The 21,872-nt window shown below is 48.0% G+C and overlaps 1 long non-coding RNA gene across 3 annotated transcripts in view; it reads left to right on the top strand.

Moving 5' to 3' along the window:
* LOC127195442 (uncharacterized) overlaps window positions 1-21,872 on the top strand; it is a 167,807-nt gene that overhangs the window by 85,331 nt on the left and 60,604 nt on the right. The window contains exon 3 of one of the 3 annotated variants that reach the window (XR_007831383.1): window positions 2,361-2,485. The exons of the other annotated variants lie outside the window; for them this stretch is intronic. This is a non-coding gene — a long non-coding RNA (uncharacterized LOC127195442). Of the gene's footprint in view, window positions 1-2,360; window positions 2,486-21,872 lie in introns of those variants that run through there. 3 annotated transcript variants of the gene reach the window in all.

Genomic DNA, 21,872 nt, shown 5'->3' with positions numbered 1-21,872 from the left:
CCAGCTTGGTTGCCTGGTGGCCCACGCAGAGACTAGAGTGAAGCTGAGTAAATCTGATTTCCAGGATGTGGGGCGCCCAGCACTGACTGTCCGGGTGCCCCCCCAGCTCCTTTTCTCAACTCGTCTGCTCACGTGGAAAGTGTTTCCTTTGAAGAAAGCAGAAGGGGGACATTGGTCTGTCTTTGAGTGTACATGCAAATAGGCAGCTAAGGAAGAATATTGAGACTTTGAATTTGGGGTGAACAGGACAAGGCAGAGAGGAGGCAGTGTAAGCTCTTTCTTCTCCTCTTCCTTACTGGGACAGCTGCTAGCAAATGCCAGGCTGCACAACCTCCTGCAGGGGAAAAGAGACGTACCTGCAGAAGCTTCTAGAAGGTCACTGTCCTGCCTTTATCTTCGATCTCAGTTCTGCTTTCTGAAAGTCCTTTGAAATCGTACTTCATAAGCATCACAGTTGCTCTGTGGACTGGTTCACCATGCCATACTGTTCAGTCGTTGGCAGTTTCAGATTGTGTGTGTGTGTGTGTGTGTGTGTGTGTGTGTGTGAGAGAGAGAGAGAGAGAGAGAGAGAGAGAGAGAGAGAGAGAGAGAGAGAGAGAGAGGGAGAGTGAGTTAAGATTTATGTGTTTTTGTTTTATGTGGACAGATGTTTTGCTTGCATGCATGCTGTGCACCATGTCCCTTTCTGGTGTCTTTGGAGGCCAGAAGAGGGTGTCATATTCCTGGAGCTGAGTCACAGATGGTTGTGAGCTGCCATGTGGGTGCTGGGAGCTGACCCCAGGTCCTCTGCAAGAGCAGCCAGTGCTCTAAACTGCTGAGCCATCTCCTCAGCCCTATCTAGTGTTCTTTAGGAAAGTACAATTGCCCTGGGTAGCTCTGTGTGTGTGTGTGTGTGTGTGTGTGTGTGTGTGTGTGTGTGTGTATGGTGCTGCAGTCTATATGGACAGGCTGTGTGTGTGAAGCCCTGGGAGGCCGGAGAGGGCTCAGTGAACCAATGAATTTGTAGATCTTACCCAGTGGGACCTCAGAAGAGGGCTGGGAAGGACAGAGCATCAGGAAAGCAAAGTGCCTGTTACTGGGACCTGAGAGAAGCGTTGGGGAGGGGAGGGAGGGGGAGGCTAAGGATTGGGTGGAGCAGAATTACCTCCTAGAGACAAGGTCTGAGAAGAACTTGTATGCTGTTTGCAAAGGAGAGATGGCCAAGGAGTTTTGAATTTTTTTCTGAAATGGTGAGCCAACCAAACCAGTTGAATAATGGGATAGGTTAAATTGACACTAGGTGAAGTTTTACCTGGATGTGTGCTTAGTAAAAGGGAATGCTGGGAGGTGAACTCGGAGATGTGCATCATGGTGAACTTTTTTCTGTGTATATGTCATGTGCATATATGTTAGGGTTTCTAGCATCTGTTTACTTAAAGCTGGACAAGGTGGAACAAACTTGTAAAGCCAGCGCTCACCCAGGGAGATGAGAGGCGGAGACTGATGAGTCCTCACCCGCTTCCAGCCCAGCTAGCCTTGTTCAGTCTGCAAGGCAGAAGTTGAGGGCTGACACCTGAGGTCCACCTCTGACTTATGCATGCACATGTGCGGCCTGATACCCAGCGCGTGCGCGCGCGCGCACACGCACACACACACACACACACACACAGAGAGAGAGAGAGAGAGAGAGAGAGAGAGAGAGAGAGAGAGAGAGAGAGAGAGAGAGATGCAAAGGCAGGTCTTTGCGTTTGCTCCTGCCTTCTTTAGAAGCGGCCCCTCCAAGGCCTCCTTGGGGCCTCTGAGTTGCCACACCACTGATGGAACATCGGCTCTTATCATTCTAAAATCAGCTACTTTGGACACTGGGGACAACTTCCTCCTTCGTAGCTCTTTTTTCTCTTTATTTCTTTGATCCGCAAGAAACATCTTCAACTGTTTCCCTGCCGCCACGCTCTGTATTGGCACAACATAAGGCCCTGACTCCATCAGTTAGATGGTCACTGCATGGACTATATGCCACTGGCTACTGAAGCCAAGAGTGGCTGCAGAGGTGGTGAGAAATGACTCAGCTTAAGTGTGTTTTAAAGTTAGCAGTGACATAGTTCACCGGAGGTGGGGTGGAGTGGGGGTTAAACATGAAGGGGAGGAGCCAAGGCTGGGTGACTCAGGGTTAGAGCTTGTGTAAGTAGAGTGGAGATTACCTTTGCTTCTCCTAAGGCCTGTCCCATCCCAGTACCATTCTTCAGCGGCATCACTGGGGCCTCCCAGGAAGGCCCCTTCGCTGAGTTCCTCAGTGTGCATCCCGCCTTCTTCCCCAGTTGCTGCCTGTGGCCGTGCCGGGGCCGGCTCTCCTGAGCGTGTTATTTGTTTGACTTCTACAGGCTCTGGCCCCAGGGGATGTTGAAGGAGGAAGGCGCGGGAGCACGGCGACCCTGAAGGAGTCACCAGCCGTCTTCATCCCGAAACAGGTATCGTCTCCCAGATCCTTGCAGTCAGCACATGTGATGGCAAGGAGAACCTGGGGCTACTCGTATTCCTCCTGTTGTTGTGGGAGATACCCAGGAACAGCAGAAGGCCTGCTGTGGTCCTGGACTCTCACAGGGTTTTGGAAAAATGTTTCTAGAAAATGCTCAGTGGATGCACACATTTTTTTTTTTTTTTAAAGTCTTGTCTGGAGTATGGCAAAGTCCTCCTGTCTTGTCTCTTTTCAGAGTTGTGTAAAACTGTGTGTCTGTGTGGATTTGCACATGACTGTAGCACCGACAGAGACCAGAAGAGGGCGTTGGATCCTCTAGAGCTGGAGTTATGCGCAGCTGTGATTTGAGTGCTGAGAGCCAAGCTCTGGTCCTCTGCTCTTAATTGCTGGAGCCACCTCTCCACTCCCTAATGGTTAATCATGCCTGTCAAGCCGAGCCCATGTAGAGACTTGGGCTTAGAGACAGACTTCCATGAGCGCCTGGAAAGACCTTTCCTGAGAAGGCAAGATTGACTTTGAGTGTAGGTGGTGCCATCCCATGAGCTGTGGTGCCAGACTGAATCAGAAGAAGAAAGAGAACTGGACGTGATAGGCTCATCTTGGTGCTTGGCGGGGAGGGGCGAGGCAGGAGGATCAGGGGTTCAAGGTCATCCTCAGCTTCATTGTGAGTTCAAGGCCAGCCTGGGCTATATGAGACCCTTTCTGAGCTGGGAGCATAGAGAGAGGAGGAGAGGAGCGCGTCAGGATTTGCCCCATTCTGCTCCCTGACCGGGGCCACAATGTGACCAGCTACATCTTGTTTCCCTGAACCAGGAGTCGCAGCGGCTCTGAACGTCTGTGTTTGTCAGCTTTGGCTATGAGCAATTCTCATCTCTTTCTACCTCTAGAAAATCGGCACATGGCTACCGTTGTTTGCCAGGCCTTTCCCGGGAGCTCCCCGAAAGTGTCCATTTATATATAAACAGAACCCTCAACTTTGGAAGATGTCTTTATTTTACTTTCTGGGGATGGGTAGTGTGTGTGTGTGTGTGTGTGTGTGTGTGTGTGTGTGTGTGTGTGTGTGTGTGCGCGCGCGCGCGCGCGCGCGCACACGCGCATGCCACGTGCATACCTGGTGCCTGAGGAGGTCAGAAGAGGGCATTAGATCCCCTGGAACTGGAATTGCAGATGGTTGCGAGCCACCACGCGTGGGTGCTAGGAGCCAAACCCAGGTCCTGCTCAGGAGCAGCAAGTGCTCTTATAGCCTCTGGGCCATCTCCCCAGCTCCGCCTTTAACTTGTTGCAGCAAGAGACGGACAGCTCCTTACCACATTTTCTTTTCTTTTTCTTTTTTTTTTATTAATTTATTCATATTACATTCTCGATTGTTAGCCCTTCCCCTGTTTCCTCCCATTCTTCCCTCCCTCCCATTTCTCCCCTTCTCCCCTCCCCTATGTCTGTGACTGAGGGAGACCTCCTCCCCCTATATATGCTCTCAGAATATCAAGTCTCATCTTGGTAACTAGCTATCCTTCCTCTGAGTGCCACCAGGTCTCCCCATCCCGAAATTTGTGGACAAATGGATTGATCTAGAAATTATCATAATGAGTGAGTTCACCCAGAAGCAAAAAGAGACAAACGGTATATACTCACTTATATCAAAACACTAGTCCAAGGGATACGTACCATGAAAAACTTTACTTACCAAGAAAGTGGGTCAGAGAGGATATCCGATTGAGACTTTAGGCAAGAGTAGCATGGAAGAAAGAGGAAATAGTAGGACCCACAGGGTCCTGGAAACCTACAAGAAGAACTTTATGACAGGCAGATCTGGATCCTGGGGTCCTCCTCAAACTAAGGCACCAGCCAAGGAGAATATAGGCAGTAAGCTTCGAACCCCTACCAAGACCTAGCCAACGAACATGATACTCTCCACCGTTGAGTGGAGAGTGAGATCTGACTCTCACACGAACTCTGGTGCTCCTTACCACATTTTCAGCATCAGGTTTTTCGTTTGCTGTGTTGTTGTCTGAGAAAAGGTCGGTGTAGCTCAGGCTAGCTTCCGACTCCCTGTGTAGCTGAGGATACCCTTTTACTTCTGGTCTTTCTTCCTCTGCCTCCCTGGGTGTTGGGATCGCAGGCATGCCCGGTGCTGCTGCCCCTGGTTTACATGGTACTGGGGGCTGAACAGGGACTGGGGAATGCTAGGCGGCAATTCTTTTCTGCCAGCCCAGGCTCCTTAGCTGTTCCTTTTGTCTGACTCAGTTGGTTACGTTGTGTCTCTTTTACTGTGTCTGATTTTGGTTGAAATTTCTTTTTTTCCCCTTTTCTCTTTATTTTATTTTATATTTCTTTTCCTTAAGATTTTTATTATTATTTTGTCTATTTACTTTACATGCTGATCACAGCCACCCCTCCCTCCTCTCCTCTCAGTCCCCCCCCCCATCTCCTTCTTCCGACTCCCCCTCCCCGTTCTCCACTGAGACAGGGAGGCCTCCCGTGGGTATAAACCTGCCTTGACATATCAAGTTGAGGTAAAGCTAGGTGCATCTTCTCCTACTGAGGCTAGACACAGTTAGCCCAGTTAGGGGAAAGGGATCCAAAGGCAGGCAGCAGAATCAGAGACAGCCGCTGCTCCTGCTGTTAGGGGGTGCCATGTGAAGACCGAGCTGCATTTCTGTTATATATGTGTAGGGGGCCTGGTGCCATCCCAAGCATGCTCTTGGGTTGGTGGTTGAACCTCTTTGGGCCCAGGTTGCTTGCTTCAGTAGGTTTTCTTTTGATGTCCTTGGTCTCTCTGGCTCCTTCAATACAGTCCCCCTCTCTCTTCCTCAGGATTCCCCAGGCTTTGCCTAATGTTTGGCTGTGGGTCTCTGCATCTCTTTTCATCAGCTGATGGGTGAAGCTTCTCAGAGGACAGTTATGCTAGGCTCCTGTCTGCAGGTATAGCAGAGTATCATTAATAGTGTAAAGGGCAGGCTCCCTCTCATGGCCTGGGTCTCAAATTGGGCCAGTGTTCGATTAGCCTCTCCCTCACTTTCTGCTCCATCCTTATGCCTGTCTCCCTTATCCCTCCATCTTGTGGGCAGGGTAAATTGTGGGTCTAAAGGTTTGGGTGGGTTGGTGTCCCAGTCGCTCTTTGGTGTGGGGGGTTCTTGCGTGGTGGTGGCTGTTTCAGGTTCCATGTCCCCTATTGCTATGAGAGCTAGAGTCACCCTCATTGATTCCTGGGAGTTTTTCTGTCCTAATCTTCTTGCTTGTCTCAAAGATTGCCCCCCCCCCATTGATTCTCTGCCCTCTGTCCTCCCCACACTTAGTCCCTCCTCTTCTACCCCAAACATCTTGCCCCGTCCTGTTCCCTCCCTCCACTACACGCCCCCCCCCCCACCGTGACTGTTTTATTGATTGGCTTTTGAAGCTATTGTATCCAGCGGTTCTGTCATGTAGCAAGTGGGCAGCGGAGAAAACTGTAGTGGAAGAACTATTTATAATGGTGTAATAGCAAAGCAAGGAAAACCCAGCCCAAGGAGGCTTGAGGCATCATCCCCGCCCCTCCCCGCCAGCAACAGCCTGGAGCTGTTCCCAGACCTGGTCCAAAGGAGGAAAGGACAGAGGGTCTGAGTTGGGAATCTTCTGGATAGGTGGGCTTCAGGAAGGGCATGCAGACAGCCTATAGGAAGTGGGCTGTAAAGAACCAGGAAAGTGACATCAGGAATGAGCTCCCTCCCCTTACCTTCTCCCCCCCCCCCCCCCCCCCCCCCCACCAGGCAGACATCTACAAGGCTGGGGAGCCTGGCTGGGCTGAGTAGTTAGTGGAGGGTGTCCACCCCAGTAGCAGGTGGAAACTCCCAGCAAGGCTGGAGGATGCCAATCTCCTGCTTGGGGTAGGAAGGTGGGAGGGGTGTGTGTGTGTGTGTGTGTGTGTGTGTGTGTGTGTGTGTGTGTGTGTGTGTGTGTGTGTGTGTGTGTGTGTGTGTCACAGTAGAGGCTTGCCTTGTGTGCTGGAGGCCTAGGGACCCATCCATCCCCAGCACCAGAGTGGAAAAAGTTTCATGTTTGAGTGAGTGAATCTGCATAATTAGGTCAACAGCTTGGACTATTTACTGGAAGGTCTAGAATGGGCAGTTAAAAAATAAACAAAAACAAAAAACAACTTGTTCTTTTTCAGAGTTAAAACAAAACTCAGGCAAACCAGATGTAGTGGCACTCACTCGGGAGGCCGAGGCAGGCTGAGCTCTGTGAGTTCCCAGCCACCTGGCTCTCCATAGTGAGACCCTGTCTAACTATAACAAACCCTCGCCAAAAATAAAACAAAAAGAGTCAGGAGGGCTGGAGAGATGGCTCAGTGGTTAAGAGTGGCTCCTGCTCTTCCAGAGGTCCTGAGTTCAATTTCCAGCAACCATATGGTGGCTCACAACCATCTATAATATGATGAGATGCCCTCTTCTGGCCTGCAGGTGCACATGCAGGGAGAGCACTGTATACTTAATAAAAAAAAAAAAAAAAAAAAAAAAAAAAAAAAAAGGAAAGTCAGGGCCACCCATCCCTTCTCTGAAGTGATTCTTGGGAGCTTGTTGTGGATTTCTCCAAAAGCATCTTAGCCAGTAAAAGCAACAATCTAAGTAGGTGCAGGGGATGGGGAAGAGTCGGGGGTGGGGTGGGGGTTGGCACACAGGCCCTGGGTCAATACTGGGCTAGCCTCTGGTCCTCCTGCCTGCCTGCATGCCAAGCCCAGCCCCCACCTCGCACCTCGTCCCCGGGCAGAAAGTACTTTAACAGTGTAGTTGTAGGCAGAGCTCTCCCAGGAGGTCCCACCGAACTATCTGGTTTTTCAGCAAGTCTGAGGATGTAGGGCTGTCAATCTTGTAACCTAACTATGCCTTCTTTACTTTCTAATTTGCTAATTCAACCTTTTTATAGCCAGAGTAAACACTGAACTCAGAATTCTGGGTTGGCGAAGATTAAACGGCTGTAATGAAGCCTCTCATTTATAACTGCATCTATAAAATGGGGATAAGAATAGCAGCTGCGCTACTGAGCTAATCCAATCGAGTGCTTAGCCCAGTGGCTGGCCCGATAAATGTTACTTTTATTAGTGTCATATATCTCAGAATGTGTCACCTTCATGCGTTTCTGTGCATCTTTAATCCAGCAAATGAACTCTCATTACAACAAATAAATTGTTTGCCCCTGGTTACTTAACTCTCTTAGGGATAAGGTAAATAAATGTACTAAAATATTTAGTGCTTATGGGTTTTTTTTAAAAAAAGTGTTTTTATTAGAATTTATTTGGGAGGGCCATTAATATAGAAAAGTTTAAGTGGCATATATTTTTAAGATAGAAAAAAATTAGGTGTCATCCCCAGAAAAATAAGGGTTTGTAAACTTCTTCGCAATAAATCTGTACGTTCCACTTAGAAATCCTTCCTGTAGTTGACGGCCCAGAGTCCCGTGCGCCAGCAGGTTTTCCTCCGTTCTTCTGTTTTGACGATCCAGAGGGATGAATGGCCACTGTTGGCCTTGGTTTTCCAGACTAGCCACACAGCTGGGTTTTCCTGACCACCGAGGCTGTACTACTTAGGTTTCTGGTTGCAGATATCAAAGCCTGGATGCAAACAACATGAAGGAGGAAGGGATTATTTTGGGTCCCAGGGAGGGTGTGGTGGAACGCATGGCGGTGGGACCACGTGATGGTGGGATTGGAAGCAGACAGGGCAGGCCAGAAGTAGAGGCAGCGACAATGTCCAGAGGCCCACGCTAGTGACCTACTTCCGTCCACTAGACCCGCCTTCCAGAGATTCCACGGCCTTCAAAGTACTGCCGCAAACTGGTGACCGAGTGCTCAGAGCATGAGGCTGTGCCCGGCGCCCAGCACTGGCATCGGCAGAATCAGCTGCGGGACGCCATCGATGACTTTCCAAAGCCGAGACTTCGGTCTTCCGGTGCTGGCGCCAGAGTCTACAGAGTTAAAGGGCCTTGGTGTGCGGTTCCCAGATTAGTGGTGGGAAGAACACAGAGCTTCGTCACTTCAGTTTCAGAATCAAGAAGGGGTCAGTTGATGCCGGAGAGGGGCAGACTCTGTGGGGACAGTGCGAGGAAGAGGGACCAAGAGTCCGCTTCAAGACTGTTGACCACACTGCCCTTGGTCTTTTAGCATCGGCTCTGCAAGGTGCGCTACAGATGGGCGCTGCCTGGAGGTGGCCAGGGAAATCACCTGGCTCTGAGAGCTGCCTGTGCAGTGCAGAAGGGAAAACATGATGCCTTTTGAAACTTGCTTAGAAACCAGGAGTGCTTTCCAGTCATATCTCGATTGAATTTAAAGGTTAAAGTTGTGGAAATTCTCTCCTCGTATATGTTTTGATAAAAACCCAATTCATTTTTGAGAGAAGGAGCCATTCTCTCTCGAGACGTTATCTTCGAGTGCTTAGTTTGCGATGCTATTATTGCAAGGGAGAATCCTGAGATGTCTAAGCAGGTGAAATGAAAAGGCGTGCCAACAGCGTTTTCTTTCCCGCTGTTTCATCCTTAATGTGATTAAAAAAAAAAAAAGAAAGAAAAGGCAAATCCCCCTTCAAATTGCTTTGGCCGGGGTCCTATGTTATGGCTCTGTGAATGGGAAAATATGTGTATGTGTGGACACTCAGATGGGTTTTATTTGAAGAGCCCCAGAGAGGAAGGGAAGCGCCCACAATGAGCAGTGGCATCCAGCAGACAGGCGGTTGATTGCTCGCCAGCACAAGTTCCTGTAGCTAAGCTACCTCTGAGAGGGCCTGGTCAGCTCAGTGGATAGGACACCAGCTGAGCAAGCTTGGGGAACTGAATTCAACTCCTCTTTCATGCCCCCCCCCCTTTTGAGATACCAATATCATGGTGCCTGCAAGAACTGTTGTCCCTCCGTTGTCTCTTAGCTCATGGGTGACTGGCATCTCACTGATCTTCTTTGGGCACTCTTTGAGAGAGCTTTGGGGTGTCTTCATCTCTTAAACGGGCACTAACCCCTTCACAGGGGCCCACTCTCATGATCTTATGTACATCTAATTAGCTGCCAAAAGGCCTGCTTGTTGAAGTTGCGAGTTTTGACAGAGGAATGGAGGATAAAGATAGTCAGTCTCTAATTTAGGATCTTCATTTGTGTTCCCCTTGAAGCGTCCTCAAGTGCCCTGCAGTAAAAACACGAATTTTCACTGCTGTGGGTGAGGGCATGTGTGATACGGCTGAGGTGACCCAGTGAACGGGAGCTTGGCAGATCTTTGTACCGGTTCAGAGGGCTGCCAGGCACTCTCCCTTGGGTTCCCAGGTCGCATGTGTCAATCCTGAAGGTGTGGTTGACGAACTCAGCCTCCATGAAGGCTGGGTGGCGCCAAGCCCGGCATTCTCCGAGCCCCTCCGTGGCCTCCTTTACGTGTCCCTAAAAGGGAAGCTCTTAGGAACCAAAGCCTAGGCATGTGATTTCTTCTTAACATAGCTTCTCCTTGGGCATTTACTCTTGGTTACTTGGAAAAAGGAGAGCAGGGAAGTAAAGCCATTTCTTTAGGCATTAGTAGGCTACATGTCTTTTTTTTTTTTCCTTTGTAAGATTGGGGTGGGGGTGAGACAGGGTCTCTCTGTGTAGCCTTGGCTGTTCCAGACTCACTTTGTAGACCAGGCTGGCCTCAAACTCACAGAGATCTGCCTGCCTCTGCTGGGATTATAGGCTTGTGCCACCACACCTGGCTAAAGATTGGTGTGTGTGTGTGTGTGTGTGTGTGTGTGCGCGCGCGCGCACGAGCACATGCATCCTAAGAGACAAGCAGAGGGCATTGAATCCCCTGGAGCTGGAGTTTCAGGAAGTTGTGAGCTGCCCAATATGGGTGCTGAGCAAGAATAACGTACTATTAACTATTGAGCCATCTCTGCTATCCTGTCAGTTTAAATGAGTACAAACACGGTAATATTTATAAGGACCCATGCGCATATGTGCAATGCATGCATACAGCACACACACTAGGGCCAGGCTGAAAACTTTACAACTTGAAAGGGACTCTGAAGACCGTTCAGACCTCCCAGAAACAGGTAATTCCTGGGTTCCATAAGCTGTTCTGGGACCTAGGAGGGAAAAAAATGGAAAACTTCCAGATCATTTTTTCCCTCAAGCAAATATAAAAAAATCCCAGCAAGTCTGCAGGAGGAACTGTTGTACCGTCTCTCTTTGTGATGTGCGTATCTTAGATGAAGTTCTAAAGCAGACAGATCTCAAAAGTGAAATGTGTGTGTGTTCTGCTGTAGTCAGTGAGACCATATCTCTGCAGTGGAGGGCTGGTGTCCTCTGTATTTATGTCCATATGTTCACCATAAATTGGCTAGATAAAACACGTATAGAATAATTTCATTAATATAGCATTTTATTTTTATTTACTTAATGTGTGTATATGTGTGGGCACATGCCTGCCAAGGAATATGTATGGAGGTCAGAGAACATTCCACGGGTGTCAGGCCTCTCCTTACACCGTGACGGTCTCATGGATTGAACTCAGTTCGTTCGTCAGGCTTGGCAGCAGGTGCCTTTATCAGCTGAGCCATCTTGCCCGTCCTCTAATGGTTCTTTCAATCAACCCAACTTCTAACTTTTATAAAAAGATTTATATTATGTGTAATTGTGTGTTTCTGTATGTGGGTCTGTGCACAGAAGTGCAGGTGCCTGTGGAGGCCAGAAGATGGCGTCACATCCTCTGGAGTTGAGTTACAGGCTGTTTGTTGTAAGCCACTCAGCATGGGTCCTCTGTGAGAGCAGTGCTCAAAACCACCGAGCTGTCTCTGCAGCCTTGAGCAAAACTCTTCTCATTTATTGCTGCTGTTGTTAGGGGTTGAGCCTTGCGAATGTCTGCAACTGTTGCGCACTGCTCTGCATCTCCAGCCCAATTTCTAAGTTTTTGTGCTCAGAAGGAAATCTGGATAGATGGACATTCCTTGGGTAAGAAAGAAGATGGATGGTGTAGATGCTGGCATTGTCCTTCCTGAGGAAACACTGAGGGGGTCATTGGCCATTGAGATCAAAACAGCATAATGACTTTTTTTTTTTTTTTTTTTTTTTTTGAGACAGGGTTTTTCTGTGTAGCCTTGGCTGTCCTGGACCCGCTTTGTAGACCAGGCTGGCTTTGATCTCACAGAGATCCACCTGCCTCTGCCTCCCGAGTGCTGGGATTACAGGTGTGCGCCCCCATGCCTAGCTAGGACTGTGACTTCTAAGCGTTGTTTCTTTATGTTTTAGCAGCTACAGAGTCAGAAAACAATACCCTGGAGAATAAATATCGTGAGGAAAATGAGAGCCTGTTGTGGTGTACACCCAGTTCTCAGGAGGCAGAGGCAGGAAGATCTCTGAGTTGGAGGCCAGCCTGGTCTACAGAGTGAGTTCTGGGCTGACCAGGGTGACTCGGTGAGACCCTGTGCTATTCCTCAGTCAGGGTTCTCTAAATAAACAGAACTAATAGATATATATTCTATTAATGTGTGTGTGTGTGTGTGTGTGTGTGTGTGTGTGTGTGTGTGTGTGGGCTTATTATAGTGGACCCTGAGCTGTTAGTCCAACAATGGCTGTCTCCTTCCAGAAGGGCCAAGAATCTTGTTGTTCAGTCCACCAGGCAGGGTGTCTCAACTGGTCTTCAGTCTACATTGAATTCCCAAAGAAGGAGGGGCATAACCATCCAATGAACGCTTCAGCCACAGGGTCGATGAATGCCACTGAGAGGGCAGGCAGGCAAGAAAAGCCCTCACAGGTATGCCTGGTCACGTGGGTTTTAGTTGGCTCCAGATGAGGTCCAGTTGCCAACCACCGTTAGCCACCACACTCTGTCCTAGTCGCCGTTCATTCCGGATTGCTTACGTGCAGCCCAAGGAGACTTAAAAGCTCAACTGAAAACCCTGTTCGAGGCGGTGCCATGAACAGAAAGGACTCGAATGTTTCAGAAATTAGTTCCCCAGGCCACTGTCATGCCTCTGAAAGTGATGTCATCTGTTTTAGATTTCCCAAGATGGTGCTAACTCTGTTTAGGGAAACAAGTAGCTGAGAATATCAAGAGCGGGGGAGGTTCTGAAAGTGATTTTGGGGGTAGTGAGATTTAGTGCCCACTAAACTGCATAGTGCCGCCACATTTTAAGATGCAGCATGTGGGGCTTGGGAGATGGTGGGTCAGTGGGTGAAGGGCTTCCTGCACAAGCGTGTGGAGCTGTATCCATGGAAGAGCTGGATATGGCCACACATCTGTGACCTGAGTGATGGGAGGTGGACACAGGTGTGTCCTGGAGGCTCACAGGCCAGCCATCCTGGCTGAAACAGCAAGCCGGCTCAATGAGAGAACTTGTCTGAGAAAATAAGATGAAGAGCAATAGAGGGAGACATTCAACATCCACTTGTGCCACACACACACACATACACACACACACATACACACAAACACATACACACATACACACACACACACATACACAAACACACACACAAACACATACACACATACACACACATACACACACACACATACACACAAACACATACATACATACATACACACACACAAACACACACACACATACACAAACACACACACAAACACATACACACATACACACACATACACACACACACATACACACAAACACATACACACATACATACACACACACAAACACACACACATACAAACACACACATACATACACACAAACACATACACACACAAACACACACACACATACAAACACACACAAACACACATAAAAACACACATACATACACACACAAACACACATACACAAACACATACACACACACACACACACTTTTTAATCAAGACAAAGTGAAGTCCAATATGAAGCCTTTCTAATTAAACTGCCACAGTGCCCCTGTAACTGGGAGAACAGATGAGGCAGATGGTTCTGAAATAGACCCTTGAGTAAATAATTTAATAAATCACAAAGCGGTCATTGAAAATCAATAGATTATTCAATAAATAATTTGGGTACCTTGTTAGCAATTTGCAAGACATCATCTTGGCTTCACCAAAATGAATTAGAGACGGATCAGATTATTAAAATGCAGCATGTAGAGGCGTAGAAAATCTACCCAATTGGATATTGCTTAGAAGCAAAGGAAAAACGTTTTTGAAAGGAGAAGGGTGGTCATCTGGGCTACAGGGGGAAAGAGGGCCGCTTCCTTCATGTAAAGACACTGTGGAAATAAAGACAGGGAGTGACATGACAGACAGCGTCCACAACGTCCTAATGTTCCAGTTACAGCCAAGGCATAAGGATGTTGCCAGGGCACAGGGATAGATAGACAACCAAAATACAGCACTAGGCAAGCAGGCGCAACTGTTCAAAGTGTGATTAAAAAGTGAAAATTAGAACACCAGTAAACTAATATTTTCCTATGTTAGCCAAAATAGCTCTTTTAAAAAAAACATATAACTTAGTTCCTATGTGTTTGTGTGTGCCTGCCTGTATGTGTACAACATGTGTACACATAATGTCAGAGGCCATAAGAGGGTGTCAGACCACTAAAACTGGCATTACACGTGGTTTTTGGGCCACCTGGCATGGATGCTGGAAACCAAACACAGGCTTTCTGCAAAACACAGTGCTCTGTGTTAGTCTGGGTTCCCCACAGTAACAGAACTTAGAGAGTGACTCTCTCCATATACAATAGTATATAGTATATCTGTGGTCCAGCTAATCAAACAATGGTTGCCTATATTCAGAAAGTCCGAGAATCTCGTGCTAGTTCAGTCCACAAGGCTGGATGTCTCGCCTGGCCTTAACTATTACTGGAATTCCCAAGAAGTAAGCTCTAATGCCAGGGAAGGAATAGACCTACCAGCAAAATCAAGAGCAGAGCAAATCAGGCAGCGAGAAAAGCTTCCTCCTTCCGTGGCCTTAGATCGGCATCCAGCAGCAGGTGTGGCCCAGATCGAAGGGGTGTCTTCCCACCTCAAACATCTGGATTAAAAGTACTTCAAAGTAAATGAAAACCCCTCCATTTTGGGGTTTTTGCTCATTCCAGATATAGTCAAGTTGACAACCAAGGGTAGCAATCACATGCTCTTAACCACTAAGCCATCTCTCCAGCTCCCCCAAATACTTAAGTAATTATCTCTGATTTTGGTGCTATTTCAGTATAGATATTAAAAGCTGTATTATTCATTCGTGTGTGCGTGTGTGTGTGTGTGTACGTTTGCTGTGTGTGTGCTCATCCGTGTGGACACACACAGAGGCCATCACAGGGTGTCAGGTGTCTTGTTCTCTCTCTGCCTCTCCATGAACCTGGAGCTAGGCTAGCAACCAGTGAGCCTGGCGACCTTCCTGTCCCCACTTCCCACGGCACTGGCTTCCAGGCCCCTGTGGGCACTGGGGATTCGAACTCAGAGTCTTGTGCTTTTGGAGCAAACCTCTTACAAACGGAGCCATCGCTTCCCTTTCATACATTCCTATCCCCTCATACCACTTTTGTAAGTCAACCCCTCAACCCCCCTGAAGGGAAATATGATGCAGTTAACGGCGGTTCAGACAAGGACACCTGCATACACACAGTTAGTGCCCGGCACCGGAATGACTATTAGGTAAGATGGTTCTCTCTGTGCATTACCACTTTAATCATCACTCTGCAGTGTGACGGGATAGTTATAATGTAATGTGCAGTGGCACCGTTAGGACGGAAGTATGGTGGCCATGCGCAACGCAGAACAGTGGACGCAAAGAAAAAGGCTTACAGAGTGCATACAGCATGATTCAAATGGCATAAAGTTTGGTTGCACAGGGAACTATTTATACAGGGTTTGTGGCAGAACCTGGAAGAAAATGAATGAACAGACATTTGGGATGGTGGTGGGAGGAGAGAGAAGGATGATGGGAATCCACATGACTGAGGAGTGGGTACCTGGGGAACTGGTAAATTCTCTTCCTCATGCTGTCCTGTGTGCACACATGCATATGTTACTGTGCTTATTAGGCCCTCACATATGCTGCTTTTTGGGGATGTATTCAGTATTAACTAATAGAGTACTGAAACCCACAGTCATTGGTTCCTGCTTGAGTCCAGAGGCGTGGCTCTAGTAAAGGAGGTGAGGAAGCAGTGTGTGTTCAGGCTGCGAGTATGAAGGGTGTGGCCTTTCCTTTTCTCTTGTTCCCAAATGCTGTGTGTTTTTATTCCAGCCTTTAAAGAAAGAAAAGGAGACAATGAGGGAGAAAGGCGGGGCGGGCAGGGTTAGAGAGGTGCCTCTGTAGTTACAAGCACTTGCTGCTCTTCCAGTAAACCTGGGGTTTGTTCCCTGCACCCCTGTTGTGTGGCTCGCAACCACCTGTAACTCCAGTTTCGTGGGGATCTGATGCCCTCTTCTGACCTCAGTAGGCATCTGTACACATACACACACACACACACACACACACACACACACACACACGCGCGCGCGCGCGCGCGAGAGAGAGAGAGAGAGAGGGGGGGGGGGGGGAAGGGAGAGAGAGAGAATAAATTATTTACAGAAGAGAGAAAAGGCGGAAGTGGAGCTGCTGCCAGCATAGGAAGTCATCTCCAGTAGAAAGGGACCATTCATTGTTCAGTGAATGAGAGGTTTCATCACTGAGGCTGGAGGGAAGATAGGTTTAAAGGGCCAAAGGAAAGCTAGGCATGGCAGCATACAGTTGTCATCCCATCACTCGGGAGGTAGAGGATCAGGAGTAAAAGGCTAGCCTCAGCTACATGGAGAGTTGGAGGCTACCTAGAATCCTAACCCATGCCTTTCTGCTTGTGCAGTACTCACTTGACCCCTGAGCATCTCCCCGACCCTCCTGTCTAAGACCCTGAGACTAAGGAAAAAAGAAAGCAAGTAGTTTGGAAGGGAGGGAGGCAGATAGGCAGGCAGACAAAAGGACTATGTTTGGAAGAACAGATTAGCCCACAGATATCACTGTGCTTCTGGTTTGAAAAAGCACAAACCATGGATATATTCAGACACAACCTACATAACTGAGTTTGGGGGCTGGAGAGATGGCTCAGAGGTTAAGAGCACTGACTGCTCTTCCAGAGGTCCTGAGTTCAATTCCCAGCAAGCACATGGTGGCTCACAACCATTTATAATGTGATCTGATGCCCTCTTCTGGTCTGCAGGTGAACATGCAGGCAGAGCACTGTATGCATAATAATTAAATGAACCTTAAATTTAAAAAGAACTCAGTTTAAAAAAACAAGACAAAACTGAGTTTTTACTAAATTGACAGAGTAGAGAGTTAGGAGGGCCAGCATTCCTAGGAGCCCCTGTTCCGCATTACACTTTATTGGTTTGGTTCTGGCTATAAACATGATAAGACTGAAAAAAAAATGATAAGACTGGCCTGAAATAGTCTTAAGTAAATAAAGAGAGCATCTAAAGCTCGCTAGACAGAACAGACCCACAGCTTAAAGTCAAAGCAGGGAAAGAGACAACACAGGGATGCCACCAGGGGGTTCCATGGGACATGTGACCTGAGTTTCTGCAGTAAATAGATGTCACAGGAAAGAGAGGAGGAAGACAGCCCTGATGAGTCTCAGACAGATCTTAGACTTGAGTGAAATATCCACGAGATGAAAATGTACAAAGGTGGGAGCAATACCTCAGTGGGTACAGTGATTGCTGTGCAAGCATGAGAACCCAAATTCCGATCTTTCTAGAAACCGCTTAAAACCAGGCTGTGGGGGTATGCCTGCGAGCCCTAGCTCTGGGAGGCAGAGACAGGATCCCAGGACGGCTTGCTGGGCAGCCAGTCTAGCCAGCTGCTGAGCTCTAGGTTCAGTGAGAGGCCCTGCCTCAAAAAAATAAGGTGGGGAACAGTTGAGCAAAGCACCTGATGATTCCCAAAGACATGCACACACACACATGTGCGCACGCGCGCGCGCACACACACACACACACACACACACACACACACGTTTCTTTTTAAACTTAGAAAGGAAATTACAGGAGGAAAGAAAATACCATAAGGGAGCAGAGGGGGAGATAAAAAGAAAGTAATGGAATACATGTGACATAAAACCAGAAAGAGGCACCATTTGGGGAGCAGAAAGGGAGCCAGAAAGAGGGGGTGAGGGGCAGGGATGAATAGGACAAGGTGCGACGCCATGAGTGGATGGGTGTGTCATAATGAAACCTGTTATTTTGTACGCTAACCTAGAATCTTAAAAGATTATTAAAAAGGAAAACATAAACTTGCCTGAATCCTGATTTTAAGATAACAACTGTGGGCAGAGGGGGCTAGATGGCCGTTAGAGGCACTTGCCACCAAGCCTGGTTATCTGAATTCAGTCCGGGGACATGGTAGAAGGAGAAACTGACTCCTGCAGAGTCTCCTCTGATCTCCACATGTGCAACATGGCATGCGTGAGCATGTGCTCGCTCATGCTCGTACTTACTCAGTGCTCGTAATTTTAAAATTATTTTTAAAATAATTTGATTATGGTATTGTATATCACACACAAAATCTGGTACTTTTTCAGTCAGTGTCTCTGTCTCTGTCTCTCTGTCTGTCTGTCTGTCTGTCTCTCTCTCTCTCTCTCTCATGAGTGTGCACATGTGTACGTATTAGAGTAACACCAGCTGAGGAAACAAAACTCTCACTTAAGGTAACAGATGCCGGTATCTTAGCGCACTTCATTTGGTCCCGATTGGCGGCCACTCCAGAGCTTCCACAGCACGATTCAGGCTCTTCTGCTTTCCCAAGTCCTGAAGTTCTCTGTGTCCGTCATGGTGACAAACCACTCTCTAGCCACCTTAGTGATCTTTCACCCTTGGTCAGTGCCTTCTGGTGGGAATAGACACCACCTAGGCACAAGTGGTGCTGGGAGTTGTAGTCCCTAGCTGACCGGTTGCTCACATTCGCTGCACATTTAGCTCAGACTGCCACTCAATCGCCCTGCTAGTATATACCTGATATGTGTGTTTCTTTAGGCAATGGAATCACTTAATTCAGAGTTTAAGTTTTTAGCTTGGTTTTCAGTGAGCATGTGCTTTTCTCTAGGTCTTTTCATAAAACACGAGTCTCAGTGATTGTGTGTTAGTGGGGATCGCCATAATTCATCCAAATATTTTTCTACTGAGGTTAGGTTTTTATTATTATGAGCGCCGTTTCTATAAATGTCCTTATGCATAAATCTTGGGGTCTGCCTCTGATTATTCCTCCTGGGTAAATTCTTGAGAGTGGATTTGTGAGTGGCGATCGATTCCCGTAGCCAGATGGCCCTGCAGACAGGCAGGCCAATTTACCTGTTTACACTCCAGTTGTGTGAGGGTGTAGGAATTTGAGAATGTTGTCAGCTATACCGAGTGTTCCATTGTTTTCAGGTTTTGTTAATTTTATAGTTGAAAACTCTATTGCATTGTTCAGTTCTCAAGTTCCGCTTGCTGATGGGCTTGAATGTTTACTGAATGCAATGCTGTCAGTAGTGTGTGTGTGTGTGTGTGTGTGTGTGTGTGTGTGTGTGTAAGAGTAACACTAGCACACTAGCCTGTGTGCAAGTGGCCTCTTTGTGTCCTGTCTCCTTTTTATTTTTCCATGTTTCATCCCTCACACAAAATTTATGAGGGACTTTTTTTCAGCTGTGTGTATTATGTTGATATATTGCAGATATTTTATCTGGCGTTTCCCTCCCCCCCTTTATAATCTAATTTTCTTAGATCAAAATGCATTGAGAGCCTGATGCATGATGTTGCGTCCACTGACTCTACCCATTTAGTACTCCTTGAGGCTAACAGCTTTTCCAAAAGTAAAGCAAACCAGTTTTTCTGACCGTTGTGTGGTTGGAATGTGCTTAATGTAAGGATGACTAGAGTAGCCATTAAGAAAGGGTCTGGGAATGGTGGGACCAGCCTGGGATCGCAGTGTATGGAATGTGAAAACAGGAGAAGCAGCTGTTAAGGTCAGCCTCACGTAGGTACAAAATTTCAAGGCTGACTTGGCCAATGTGGGCTCTCAAATGTATGTATGTATGTATGTATGTATGTATGTATGTATGTATGCATGCATGCATGCATTGGACTTGACAGAAGGATAGGGGACACTCTCTTAAGTTACCATGGAGATTGTGAGACCAACATCTTGTCATTCCTGAGAAAATTAAAAGGGACAGAGAGATTGGCAGATAGAAGCTATCTGTCAACTCTGTGTCTTGCTTAAGTGGGTAGCGGGAACAGCTCCAGCCCTACAGTTGTGGGTGTTTTGTTGAGACGGGATGTCACATAGTCCACGTTGACCTTGAACTTGGTATGTAGAAGATGACCTTGTGCCCTGGATCCTTCTGCCTCCACTGGCTGTGTGCTGAGATTACACATGTGTTCTCACATGGCACTGTGGTGCTGGGGGTGGGAACCAGGGCTTCTTGCATGCTAGCGGACAAATACGGCTGAGCCCTGTCTCCAGCCCCCACATCTGTTCACATACAGCCTTACAAAGGACCTACGTGCTAGAGAGCCACACTCGGGGACAGGGCACCGGGTTGCAGCTGTGAGATCAAAAGTAAATTGCTTGTCCACTCACGGCCTCAGTTTACCCACCTGAAGGATGTTACAGGTATTTCTAGTGATGAGCTGAGCGTGTGAGTTCCAGGCTGGGCAGCCTTGTCCCCCGGGAGTTCTCTTGGCACCATTGGTACCCACCTGTTTGGGAGAGAGGTGTGTCCTTCCGTCTCCCCAGTGACTAGGTAAGAAACCAGCCTGCTGTCTATCTGCTCCAGATATAATGTGATCTAGCTATGATGCTCAGCTAATCAAATTAGACGAATCTAACATGGTTTTCCTTTAAGACACAAATACCGCACCACTTTTAATTGCAGTAGCCAAATTAAATTACTCATCCCAAATTAGATTTCTGGCCAACTTAATTTGAACATGAGCTCGGTACTGCAGACCCTGAGTAATTTTTTAAGATACGAGATCAATCAGCAGCTCCTGGTATCGTTGCTTGGGCTGGTTCAGCGATCTCCATAAAAGGGAACCACTAAACCTTTGGAGAATCTATGTGGGCAGAGGGACGGGACAAGGGGGCAGAGGGGCGGGACTAGGGGGCAGAGGGGCGGGACTAGGGGGCAGAGGGGCGGGGCGGAAGCTCTAGGTTTTTCGACTTACCATTGAAGATCGAGGGACTCCCAGTAATGACTTTATTGTCCATGGTTGCCTTTCTTTTCTTTGTCCCCTCTGTGAGTCCCTTACCGCCCCCATCTCCTTCAGGCCAGTCCTTTATAGAGGCACAGGGGTTTGGTGAGGAGCTAGACAGATTAATAGCATTAGTGCATTTTCTCCTGTTTCCTGCCAGTTACGTGTTGGATTGCCTGATAACTGACTGGTGGTTTGAATAGGAATAGCTCCCATAGACTCGTGTATTTGAATGCTTGGCCCTTAGGGAGTGGTACTATTAGGGGGTGTAGCCTTGTTGGAGTAGGTGTGACCTTATTGGAGGAAATACGTCACTGGAGGCGGGCTTTGAGGTTATATATGCTCAAGCTATGCCCAGGGTGGGACTCAGTCTCTCCTTGCTTCCTGTGGATCTAGGTGAGGAGGTCTTGGCTCCAGCCTCGGCACCATATCAGCCTGCACGCTGCCATGCTTCTCGCCGTGCTGACAACAGACTAAACCTCTGAAATGTCTTCCTTTACATGAGTTGCGGTGGTCATGGTGTTTCTCTTCACAGCAATGGAAACCGTAACTCAGACACTGACCCACACCGATGCAAGCAGCCACAAATCTATTGGCTCCCGAGACTGAGGCGTTTAGGGGCTAGCTCCTCGGATTTGGAACTTTTCTTGATGCAGTGAAAAGATGCCTGGCGGAAGGGACTTTAGGAAGGACGGGCTCATTGTGGCTCACAGTTAGAGAGATACGCCTCCACCGTGGGGAAGGCATGGCAGCCGGAACGGGAGGCACCGGTTCCCAGTGCATCCACAGTCAGAAAGTCACGAGAGATGAAAGCTGGTGCTCAGCGTATTCAGACCAGGGCCCCAGCCCACGGACGGGCACAGCCCGTGTTTCAGACAGATCATCCCATCTCAGCTAAGCAGATCTAGAGAATTGTCCACAGGCATTCCCCAGAGATTCAGTTCCCTGGCGATTCAAAATGCCATCTAATTGCCAAGCAAGGTTAACCATCAAAATCCTGGTATCCATTGAGACTTTATTTGGGATTTAAAAGAGGCCTCCCAAGCCAGCTTTCTCCTTCAGTATGGGTCCCTTACTGAAGTACTATCTTCTAGCCTCTCACTCCAGCACGGTGCACCATCATGCCAGAGCCAGCGAGCTTCCTTGGTGTCATCCCGTTGGAGAAAAGAAGGTGGTTGTCAGATTGGTTAAGCGCACTGGCTGCTCTTCCAGAGGTCCTGAGTTCAATTCCCAGCACCCACATGGTGGCTCACAACTGTCTGTAATGAGATCTAATGCCCCCTTCTGGCAGG

The sequence above is a fragment of the Acomys russatus genome, chromosome 11 (assembly GCF_903995435.1).
Source record: "Acomys russatus chromosome 11, mAcoRus1.1, whole genome shotgun sequence".
Classification (NCBI taxonomy): Eukaryota; Metazoa; Chordata; class Mammalia; order Rodentia; family Muridae; genus Acomys; species Acomys russatus.
The sequence above is the reverse complement of the archived record's forward strand: the minus strand, read 5'-3'. Positions and strand labels throughout refer to the sequence as shown.